Here is a 13,252-nt window from a genome sequence, read left to right as displayed (position 1 = left end):
ATCCATTGCATATTAGCTTGTTGTTGTGATAGTATGTTTGTTCAAGTGTTTAGCTCAAAGAGTCACTGTGTCTCAGTGCAGCCTAAAAACCCTTTTTATTGCCATAGAGTTTCACAGTTCTTTTACAAAGAAATATTTGTGGAAACTCAATGAGAAGCTCAACTCACTGAACTTGTTTTGATGTTGCAAGTTGGAGTTTTTTTTTGTTGTTGTTTAAATGAGCCTTTCAAGCACAGTAAATTGTTTGAAAATTGTTTACAATAGGAAAAGTTCCCCGTCATCATTCTCTCAAATAACTCCAGTATTGGACTAATTTCCTTTTGAGCCATTTTACAACATGAAATGTGTTGCTTTAGACTTTATTTAGGAATTAAGAAATATTTTCTTGAAATAAATACATTTCTCTGTATTACATAGTATAGCCAATTTATGAAGTTTATCTGCTCTCTGTTGCCAAATGTGACTAAATCTAAGTCAATTACTGGAACAAAAAAACTCAGTCTGGCATTAATTAGGTTACTCCAGCTTATCAAACAGATTTCCGCAGCAGCTTTGGTACAAAGACATCAATATTTTGGTGTAGACACCATGTAATGATCAAGAGTTTTAGTGGTACTGTGTCTTATATTCCTTCGGCCTTTTAGTATTATTTCCAGACAAGGCGATGCTTTGACTTTAAAAGTTTCAGTGAATATAAAGCAAAGTATGTTGCCACACAGAGATATAGACCAGCAAAAATAAACATGAAAAGTGAATAGAATTAGCCTGTAACTGTCCTGAATGAAAAATAACATGAATGTATTCATATAGTACAGAAGAGGCCTTATGATTTGGTTTATTAAGTTTTGGTTCCATAGATTTTGTTCCACAACAGTCCTCAGCTGACTCACTCTATCCTGTCCTCCTTCTCCCACTCACTGCCTCCTCGACAGCTCAGACTTTCTTCCTCCGTGATGTCTAGTGGGGATATAGAAAGCCGATGCCAAGACTCAAGTTTTCTGTAGAACCGTGATCATCATGCTCACTTGCTGCTTTGCTCAAATTTAGAGGCAATGTCAGTAAATAAACGTTTTCCTTCTATAGCGAGCGTTGTCCGCAGTGAAGGTCTCGTAACATCACAAGCAGTTTGTGAAAAGCACAGAATACCAAAATATGGCACTTACAGCATGCTGGCCCTGTCAATACTAATTCAGCCCCAGGCCCATTCATTCCTAATAACAAAATACATCTTTATAAACCAATCATGACTATGACTATTTTGCTGATTTTAGTGATCAATTCTTGTTTCTTTTATACCCTGTTTTAATTTTTTCTTCATGATTTTTTTATACAGTCATTGTGTTTTTAAGACTTTAGAAATCACTTGTTGTTTTGTTTTAATGGCTTATTTTAGGTGAAGCACTGATTTAATACACATTTGTTGCATTACTATAGAAAACCAATCATACTACAGACGATTGATGTATCTAAAAACACAAAATGCAATTAAATTAATCATTTATTTACTTATAACAAATAATGGAATTTTTTTTTTTTTTTTATATATATATATATAACATTGTGGCACTAAGTAGCTGTTAGAGCTAACGTGACTCTCAGAAATCTGGCAGTTTAAATTTATTCTAGAAATGTCATCTGTAATTGTCATAATTTTAGCAAACACAAATACAGCCTTGTTTTGGTATTGTTTCCATCCATCCATCCAATTCCTTCTGCTTATCCAGTGTCAGGTCACAGTGGCAGCAGGCTGAGCCAGTTAGCCAAAACGTGCTCCTTCTTGGAAAATCCCAGGCCAGATTAGATATATAATCCCTCCAGAGTGTTCTGGGTCTACCACCAGGGTCTCCTACCAGTTGGCGTACCAACCTCCCAATGGAAGGTGCCGGGGAGGCATCCCAATCAAAACACCTCAACTGGTTCCTTTTAACAGAAAGAATAAGCAGCTCTACTCTGGATGTCAGAGCTCATTGCCCTACCGAACCCTCTGAGCCCAGACGCACTGCGGAGAAAACTCATTTAATCCGCTTGTATCGGCGATCTCATTCTTTTGGTCACTACTCAAAGCTACAGATCATAGGTGAGGTTTGAGACATGGACCAACGGGTAAATAGAAAGAAACCAATGATTACTGGTGCAGCTCCCCCCTCACCAACACCTGCTTTACTTCAGACGGCGCACAGATTACGAGTGTTTGTTGTGTTTATGGGTTTAGTAAGAATGTAATAATTGGAGATAAAAAGAAACATATCATGAAACATTTTTACTGAAATGTAAAGCGATGACACATCAACACCCAAGCAACAAACACACAACTCATGAGGATTGCTGTCTTAGCTTTGTGCAGAACACTGACTGATATTGTTTAATGGTGGTGTGTTTTTCTTTATGTTCTATAGGCCATGCTTTGTACCGTGATGTTAAAGGTCCTTCAATCGCACACTCTCAATGGCGGTAAGTAACGACTCAAACTCATTTTCTCTCTCTTTCTTCCCTTTTACCTCATCTGTCTCACCCTCGTGTCTCCCTGGAAATGTGAATGTATTGGGGCTTACAATGCATCGACCATGCCCCTGTGAGCTTCTTTGAGAAACTCTAAATTCGCTGCTCATATCAGAGCATAGACGCTGAGTTTATTAGTAATGCCAGCCTTGTTGTTGTTCGGTGCTGAACGAATAAGAGGCTTGCAGGGGAGGCTTATCTGTCAGGGTGCACACACACGGGAACAGACACACAGCACAATGCAGAAACACACAGTCAATACAGAAAGGCAAATATGTCGAGGCAGACTCACAAAAAAAAAAGCCATAGGAGCACGCACATAAGCACAGCTAGTCACACAACTGTTGACATACGTATAACATGCATTAACGAAGGCAAACTCAAACACAAGCTCTCTGGTTATGCTCAAGTGTAAACAAGTAAAAGATGGTTTTAGAGTGATTGTGGCCTTGTCTTGTTAGGTGCTGCATGAATAAGGGCCTTGCAGGGACGGCTTATCTGTTTGGTAGTACACACACTCTCCCTCACACACAAACACACATCTACACTCTTTTAGACGCCTTATCTGAGTCAGTGTAGATAACATTGCGAGGCAGAAAGTAAGGAACAGATCTCACCATGAAAAGAACATGTACCTGGCATAGGAAACTAGTCACACACACACACACACACACACACACACACACACACACACACACACTTTTGCATATAGTGTCATAGAGCAGATGTGAGGATGTAATAGATGGTCACGGGACAAGGCAAACATAAGTAACAAAGCTGTTTGCTTGTCGATATGTATTTAATGGAGGAAGGTGTAAAACACAGAGCTCAATGACAAACATGGGAATGATTGGGGGAGAATGCTTAAAGATGACAGCAACCTGCTGGCAAAACAGCAGTGAAAGCTCAGTCTGTGGACTGTAAGTATTGACTATAAAGAGAATAAAATAGTATGATGTCGGTTTGCTACTTTTGAATATGCGTGAAGTTAAGATTTGTGGGCCGGCACTGAAGTAGTTTCTAATATCACATTAATAGAGTTACTAAAAGGGATGAGTTTCCCTCCAGAAACATCTGACTACATGACACGTGATTGTGCAAAATGTTGTTTTGGAACATTTTCATGGTGTACGATAAATGTAGGAACATTTTCCACATATTTCACATTATGTCTCGTGGACAACATGGGAAACACGTGTTTTTTCTGTAAGGGTTGTCTCGGGCATCTTTGATTCCCAGAAATAAAAGACCAATTCCATATACAATGTTACCCCCTTTATCCCTAAGTTATTGTTTAAAAACTTCTCACTGGAAAAAAAACATCACTAAATTCAGTCAGTATGGCCACAGTGAACAACTTTGGGCTCAATGGATAAGACACAAATAATTGTTCCCATCACCAGGCAAGAGTGATATTTTAAAAACATATTTTTTTTTGTTTTGTTTAAGTCACAGTAGGATCCAGCTGCCTCTTGTTTGTTTGGGCTAACCAGCCTCTATTTTCTGGGTGGAAGTTAGTCGTGTTCAATGCTAGCTAGAAAAGGAACAGACAGCTTAAATTGGTAACAGTGACTAACTTGTTGAAACGTGATGAAGAAGCTTTGTATTAATGATCGTAGTATATACAGCATAGTGTGTGTTTTATCAAATCTGCTACCAACACTTCTTTTCAGCTGTCAGTCATTCAAAACCATTACAGTCACACACAGAGGCTTCACTGCTTCCACAATATGTCCCAAAACACGCATTATTGTTTGAAAAATAGACACAGCGTCCTTATAGTTAATTTCCTTACACACACACACACACACACACACACACACACAGAGAGAGAGAGAGAGACAGATAATTCCCTGTCACTACAAGTAGAAGTGTGATATTGGTACTAAAGCAGTGTGGCATGATGTTGGCTTTTAGCTTCACTGTGCTAGTGCTACAATAACTCTAAGATTGTGCCTTTATTTTGTGTGTGTGTGTGTGTGTGTGTGTGTGTGTGTGTGTGTGTAAGCTTTAGTCTGAATAGAAAGTGTTTCTCAGCCTCATTATTCTCAAACAAAGCTGACTGTCAGAGCTGTCAAAACTTTGCCTGCTAATGAACCTCATACTGTTTCCATAGATTCTTCATGCACTATCGATGACTCAACAGTATAAAAGGCCAACTTTAGTGTTTAAATGCCTCAAGAATTGAGGAATCTTTGTGCTTGCAGCTTAACAGATAATAGTTTTATTTTATTGTATTTTTCATGTGTTGTTAATCCCTCTCCGCTATAGTCGGTCATAATGGCTGTTAAAAAGCAGGTTTTTTTGAGCATCTCTTAGGCACAGTTTCCACTGTTTTCAAAAATCCATTAAAACAGTTCCTCACATGCTGCTGTGTTTGCAACACAACGACAGTTTTAGAACTGCAATAAGCGTTTCAGTGGTGGATCATTTTGAATTATTTATCTTTTCATTTTAGAGCTGTGGCAAAGTTGTCCTTTGATCCCTTTTGAGGTAATGGTAGTAGTGTATAATTCAGCGTATTGTCAGTGGAAGTGCAGAGCAACAGTAAACTACCTGCAAGGAGCACAGTGATGTTAAGTGTAGAAAATAATAGTTTCCTGGACAGCTGCAGGGTTCAATTCTCTGTTACATCAATAATGAGGTTTCTAAGACTGTAAATCCATCAAGCTGATCCTCTGCAGTATTCAAAAACAGAAGAGCTCTTTGATCAAGCGAATGAGCTCTCTGATTTGTTAAAAATGTCATAAATATCAAAATAACCCATTTTAGGTCTCGTTATAATTCGGGCTCACACTGTTTTAATCCATTTTATTTGTTGTGTCTGTCGCACTGTCGACGGCACTGAACTGCTCAGATCTAACTGTTGCTCATTTTGACTGTTAACTCCTTTGCTCAACATTTCTGTCTGTGCTGGTGTATCGTCCAATAAGTTTAAATTACCTCCAGTTTTTCCAGCTATGCCAAATTCAATGAAGGTGAACTGTCATTAACTTGAGTTCCACAACAGGATGATTAAAGGTCAAAGAAGGATTGGTCATTAGTCTGGTTCCAGTGTTCATAGTGTGTAATTTCTAAAACAAAAGTATCATTGATATAGAATATAATTAAACAATGTGGTCAAAAATACTCAAAAAAGAATCAGAATTCTGAATAAAATCCTTTACTTTTTACAGTGAACATTTATAAAAAGTAGGCTATGTGTAGTTCAAGCTTTAATGTTACATTTACTTTGAGTCAGCCTAGTGATGATCACAGGGATCATTCAAACCTTTTGTTTGCATTTACAATTGTAGCTATATGTTTTGGACCCTTTAACTTTTTAATTTATAGCTTTTGACAGAAAATTATCCTTTTAAAATGATCGCTTGGAATAGTTATACATAGTTGGTGTAATAATTTCATACTGTAATGCCTGTATGTTTATATATTTGTAAACATGTACACAGTAATACATATACCATTAATAACATATTCAGAGGTTTCTGTATCATCTCAACTTTGTGCTTTACAACCACTTTAATCACATAGTAACACGGTTCATATGGTTTATAGGTTCTAACTAAAACGTTAGTCCTGCTGCTTCTTAATATTAAGTATCATATTTTTCTTAGATGGATTTTCCCTAAAAGTGCAAGATGTTATCAAGTTTGTATTTATCTATTTTCCATTCTTGGTCATAAGGCTAAGTATAGCTTGAGATGCTCCTAGATATGACTTCAACATTAACATTTCATGTGTGCGTTGCATTTACCCATTTCTGTGCCCTCGGGATCCTCCTCTTTCATGTTTTCTCCTTTCCTAGATGATATGCAACTTTCGTAATCTTCACTTTCCATATCTTCTGTTTTCTTTTATTGGTTGCACATATTCCATGTCTGCAGAATGAAACTCACAATAGCTTGCATACATATTCATGAATCTCACAGGCACCATCGCTGCTTGATTTTTCGGTTTGATTTGTGCAGAAAAGAATTGACTTCCTGGAAGAGCAACTCCAGTAAATTGATCAAAGTTTTCTGTCTGAAACTGATTTTCACCCAGTTACACAAATCATCAAAGGCAGGAAGCTGAAAATTGTTGACTGGCTTTATCTTGTGCTTTATAATCATGCAGAAGTACAAAACATTTCCATCGTGTGCTTTACAACAGTAACACTGTCATTTATGTAGAGCTAATATACTGTATCATTCAATATATAAAGTTCCTTCGAAGAATTTTCAGTATTATCCTCGAACCTAAACGTTAAGAAGCTCTTATTGCAACGCAGCTTTCTAGAAATTACATTGGTATATTATTGAATTGTCATTCCAATTATGTTGTGCTGACAAACACTGGTTGAGTTATGTTAAGATGCAATGCAATTCTAAATGCATATATTCATGAGCTGCACTGACCTTGTTAAGTACAGTGTAGTTGGGGTAGGCGTACAAAGCACAGAACTGTCATACCAGAGGTTCACATTCAGTCTGTCCTCCGTAGTTTAAGCAACGTTGGGTCAGGTTAGAGAAAAATTGGCTCATTGGGTGAAAAATAACCTCTAATATAAAAAGACGAGCCCCTGGAAGTTTAATTCACAGATTTCAGTACATTTTCTATTAAACTGGGAATTCTTTAGAGGGGACATATAATGCCTATTTCCACATCTGTATTTGTATTCTGGGGCTGTGTTGACATAGCCTGCTGTGAATCACAGGTCTGTTCACCCTTCATAGGGAATCGTTTGCAGTCGTTCCATCCTGCTGGGGGTAGACCTCGGGTTCATTTCAACCAATCAGCATGCAGCCAACTCTCTGCTTCTGAGGCAACTACCCACGGCTGTGTCCACCAAAGCATTTTTCCCCGAGTACAACGTATTTTTAAAGTCATTTTCAATAAACACCAGCAGTGTGATGAGGTGCTGAGCGTTTATTCTGTTTTGAGAGCTAAACAGTCAGCGATTGTTTTCAGAGTTACAAAATGTTTAAGCTGTGCTTGTCACGGTTAATAGCCATCCAGTCACAGTGATGGAGGGTCGGGACAAACGCAGTTAGACACTGACACTGCTCGCTGTTTTTTTCAGCTAATCTTACCCTTAATTATATAAATGGGAGACAATCACAGAATATATCCCTTGAAATGTGTGAAATGTAACCCAAAGTGAACAGAAATCTGATATTACACACCCTCTTTTAGTTTTTATGAACATCTTTTTTTGTGAGCTTTGAGTGACATAAAACTGTATCAAGTGGAATAATCATACAGTATATGTTTCTGCATGTGCAATTTAAAAACTAATATTTATATTGTGTTATTTTTGTTGTGTATTTTACACTTTTATACTGGCATTCTTTTTAGGTTGAACGTAAAGCACAGCAGCTGATCTCCACTGATGTGTATTGGGTGAAGTGTTTAGCTTGCTGAAAAGCTGGTCAGGGACTTTTAGTGAGGCCAGACTTGTTTCTGTGAACATTTCAGAACAATTACTGAACATGCGCTAAATGTTATTTCTGAGGCCATTACGCCCCACTCGGGGGAAATGAGTGTGTAGGTAATAGATGTGATGGAAGAATTCCTGGATTGAAGAAGTAAGTCACTGCTGAGTGTGTGCTTTCCTGACCACTTATCTGTGCGCAAAAGGATTTCAGCCAATATGACCTGCTGCCGTCTGCAATAGCCATAACAGCTAATCAATAGTTTGATCCATAGTGACAGAAGGCTAAAGCTCCAGCAGCTTATGTTGGTACTGACAGTGCCTTTGTGCTCCCATCTACAGCTTTTGCCTCAGTGGATAGAAGATGACACAAACACTACCAGGGTTGGGGATTTTGTAGCTTTAGTGGCAGCCAATTCTATGAAAATACTGCCTGACCCAGTCAAAGTCTGGCAAGTGAAGATAATTAAAAAGATTAGCTCTGAATAATCCAATCTGGCAACTGCAAGTTGTGGAACAGTTATACTTCCATAATGTTATTACAGGTTGAGATTGTTCTAAAAGGCTATTTCTTCAAAGCAAATGATCTGAAATGATAATCCAAATATCGCCAAGCTGTTCCGCCCTCAAACAACCTTGCACACAACAGGCCTTATGTTGAGTTGGTTACTGGATGTCTAGCTCTGTGATCACTGATCCAAGTCTTACTGAGCGGATTTCTATCCAGCCATCCAATTATTTGAGTCTTACCACTGTTTCCAACATGGTCCCCAGATTATCAGACAATCAATGCACTGATCAGCACCACTGGAATCCTCCACTTTTAGTGGCTTAGTGTGTCAAGAGCAACGGTCAGTGACTGCTTGTGACACTGTGCTTGTTAAAAACAAGCCCCTTGTTATAAATTCTTTAAACATTACGTGAGAATGATTTGGATTTCTGAAAAAATGACACACGATTTGTGTGGTTTCTTAAGAACTGATTTCACTGTGATGATGAGACGATGACCACTTTCCACTGCAATGGAGGCACAACAGGGCTTTAGGAATTATTTCTGAAGGTCTACTTTAATTCTGTGAGTCAGTGTCTGTCCCATAGTTTCCCCTATAAAACATAGATCTATATTTGTGAAGAAACTCGAAAAGGATAAACTACTTTTGCACATTTTCCACAGACCTAAATGAATGTGTTGAAGGTCAAGGAAATACAAGTCAGTTCTGACTTTTGGTGTATTTTCTTTAAGCAATTGAATCAGCTTTCCGACATGATCAACAAGTTGACTGGCCATTGTGTGACTGTTGATAGAGAGAACAACAACCTTTCTGCTAATCATCCACTGGTCACTAAACAGGCAGCTTCATTGGTCAACTCAGAGTTGCGGTTGTGGAGTCACACTTACAGAAAATGTCATTCATTTTGGATTGATAACGCTGGCATTAAAACATATGAAACACTCGTCTAAATTTGACTTGTAAACAATCTTTTTACTATTTATGTTTTGAAATATACCAAGACATTGTACGGTATGTAGGGTCTACTCTGTACAGTTTTTTCGTTCCCCCCTTTAGTTAGAAATTTGCCAAGAACTGTCCAACTTGACCTAAAATCTCCCACCAACTATATCCCATATGAATCAGCTACAGTCCTTGGCAATTTTCACAATGTGGTTGCACTAGAGAAACAATCAGGGAATCTCCAATGTCACCAGGATTCACCCTCAAGGGTCTTTAAAGACTTGTGCAAAATTCCATTGCACTGAACTAAATGGAATTGTATTTGCAAATTGATGCATCAATTGTATTTTTGTCCTTCTTTTTATATATATAATCGGCTGGTGAAGATACATTTATTCAGCAACATTGCTAGCTTAATTGAAAGTAACAGGTGGCAAATGAATGTGAGAATTTTCCCTCAAAAAAATTATAAGAATTAAACAATTTCGGCACCAGGATCTAAAGTAAAATAAATACATGCTCACTTTGTTGGCTGATATCCACCACCTCTCAAGACAATCCATCTTTGGAGTGTACGGTTGAGTTTACTACAGCTTTTCCAGTGAACAACCAAAGCTGAACTCAATAAAGCTGCATGGCCATTTTGAATCATAACCCCGATTGAAGAGTTAGCCAGTGTCCTGCATGATACCCTGAGAGGGGCCAGTTGGGTTAATGAGTTGATCCAGTTTGGGTAGGAGCCAAATTTAGCTGACTGAGGTTGACCAGGTAAATTCAAAAAGAACATTGAAAGCTATAAATCTCTGCACATGGTCAGGTAATTGTTAAACTGCTGATGATCAACAATTTTATCAAGCCCCTGCAGATATACTCCATTATGGTCATTAAATGTTATGTTACAGTATCAGAGTATAACTAGCATTCATTACACTCATGAAATGCCTCTTAACCATAACAGTGATATTTCAGGATTGATTATATCCCTGAATGGAGACACAGCTTGATAAAAAAAAAAAAAAAAAAACTAAAACAGATCAGTCTGATTAGGTTAGGTTAACCGACTGTCGATTTCCCACATGAGCTCCCATCCAATAAATGAGTAGTGATTTCAGCGGGGACCTATCCCATCAGCCACCTGACAATATCTTAATGACTTTAAAAGCTGGTAAGAGCAAATCAATAAACTGATTGGAAGCAACAGTAGCCTGAAGGTTCGATTGTGTCAGTTTATTGTCATGACCAATCATTGTGGTGCTGAGGTAAAACATGTCGCAGGACACGTTGAACTCAGACAAGGCTTCAGTCTAGAGAGAAATGATGAGATAAGACTCACGTACCAACAACCTCAACAAAAAACTATTAAATTGGAAATAAATCAGTCAAAATTGTATTTTCTATTATTACAGCTGACATCTATTTTCAGTCATTCCTAAGTGGTATTATGAGCCTTAAAAGAGGAACTTTTCAAATTAGCACCAGCGGCTGTTCATTTTATTGAATCTTTCCTGTTGAACTTCCAACCAATCCATTACACCGGCCAACATGAATCCAATTTGGCTCATATTAAAGGATATTGTGCACTTCACTCTCTTGAATGATTCTTCAGACTCTTCTAAAGGATAATTCCAGTTTATTCCAACCAGATGTAGTTCCCATTAATTGAATTGCTATACATCATCGACACATTCATCTTCAAATACCAGTTGGTTTACAAGTGTGAGGCAGACTTTTGTAAAACCTCAACAGCTAAATGAAATGACGGATTACCCCATGGACCCTTATGAGGGCAGTTCCAAGTCATTTTAGTTTGATGGTCAGCTGTATTTATTGCAACCGGAGTCCAGAGATGAGGAGCTAAATAAAAGACTCTGAGGAGGGAGGCAGAGGCAGAAATGCAACAAAATGTCCTGACAGATAACGTAACTCGGGTAGCTGGTGGTGTTTCTGATCTCACTGCTCTACTAAAGACTACTTGTAGCTTTGGTAAACATTTCTATCCTGGAAATGGTGTTTCACCTTTCCAAAATCAACTGGATGAAAAGACCACTTAACACTCACATTCCTCAGAACAAGTAAGACGTGTTTTTTTCTGTTGGATTTGTGTTTGTTTGGACCTTCTAGAACGGAAACTGATCCACAGCTTCACATGTAAATACATCACTTTGCATGTGTGAATGTGCCGGCAGACTTAATGCAGACTGAGTAGGTCAGCCCGCAAGTTGTCATGTATTATACCATGTTAACACTTGAAATCATTTTATGCCACATTTTGCTTTCACGAGTATTGATTAAGTGGTAATACAAAGGCCTTACCATTGCTTTAAAGGTTAATGGCGACTAGATGAGACAATTTATCACTGTGAGCCCTGCAATCAGCAACACAAAGGTTGACAATCACAAAAATGGATTGTAGAGAGACCCTATTAGAGACTGGGTCCTCTTCCCACTACCTTCTGGTCCAAGGTTTCAACCCGTAGCCCACCCAGTCTCTGCTTCATCAGACCACCACCAGGCTTATCAGTGCCCTGCAGAAACCTCATATCTCCCATTTTGTCTTTTATGGTGCTGAGAGCTGATAAGGTCCCTTAGATGTTAGCGGCTCCCCTCTGAACTTCTGCATCTGATAGCACTTAGAAATCTGCTTTGAGGATTTTAATATCTAATCATATCTAATATCTAATGCTCATATTTTCTAGTCTCAGCCATTCCAATTCGGATGTACACTATTATGTTTTCCCAGAGTAGTAATCTGTTCGTCCCAAAAACCCTTTATATTTAAGACAAATATTTATTTTGTTGGAGATGTGGATCATTCACAAACTGTGTGGATTTATACCCTTTAGTCTCCTTCCCGTTTCGGCAGAGAGAGGGACAGTCAGTTGTTAAATATCTCCTCATCCTCTCTCACACAGAGAAACAGCCAGAGAAAAGGGAAATAGACGGTTGTTGGTTAAGAAAATATAATCTCTGGGAGGTGATGTGTGTTCAGTGTTACTATAGATCTCCAAATGGACCAGAAGCTGATAGCAGCCGCACTTTCTCTTCTAGTCACGCTCGATGTGCAGAATGAGTGACGAGCAGGTGACAGAGGAGAAGGAGACTCAACACCTGATGTGATAAATGAGACAATCATTTCAGACATGACAGATACAAATATTCTGTTTAAGATTTCGGCTCAGGTAGTTGGTGGGTTGCCACATTCGACCATCCACCATACAGGGAATAAAAAGGGTTTCCAAAGAACAACTTCCATGCAGCAGGTTTTAAGCCGCGTTAAGCGACACAACATTATCAAAGTGGAAACCGGACAGAGGGTGATTTTTCCTTCACAATAAAAGCACGAGCGTGAGATTTAATATAAACCTAGTAGCAACTTTATTTACATAAGTGTTTCAGGTAATCAATTTAATCTATAAATGAACAAACAGAAATTGAATAAGAATTTATAATGCTGAGGGATCAAACTCGAGAAATGGGTAACGAAGACCCTTGAAATGCTTCAAAGAATCGACAGCAATGAAGCAATGTGCAGAGCAAGGTGTTATGAGTGACACTTGCGTTTCAAGAGGGGTAAAATGTTAGTGTCCAAGACTGATCAAGAGGTGCCAGGTCAAGAGCACAATGCATGTTTTCCTTAGGAATAGACTTTTAACAGAGTTCTACTATCACAGGGAAAATTGGAAATCACCTGAATTGTGGTGCGCTGGATTTTGTTTCAAAATGTGCAACTTTCCCGTCTGCAACAACACAACAGCTCCTCACAACCCCGACTTGACGAATTTGTCTCCACAATTTATTTTTGTTCCCTCAAAATTTGACGCACCATTTGATGTATGCTCTCTACTCAAGCTTCAGGTCAGTGTTGACATTGTAAATGGGGGCGGAC

This window comes from Embiotoca jacksoni, unplaced genomic scaffold (genome assembly GCF_022577435.1).
Source record: "Embiotoca jacksoni isolate LCO1_2020_lvr unplaced genomic scaffold, fEmbJac1.0.p SCAF_57, whole genome shotgun sequence".
Lineage (NCBI taxonomy): Eukaryota > Metazoa > Chordata > Actinopteri > Embiotocidae > Embiotoca > Embiotoca jacksoni.
Note: the sequence above shows the minus strand (reverse complement) of the source record.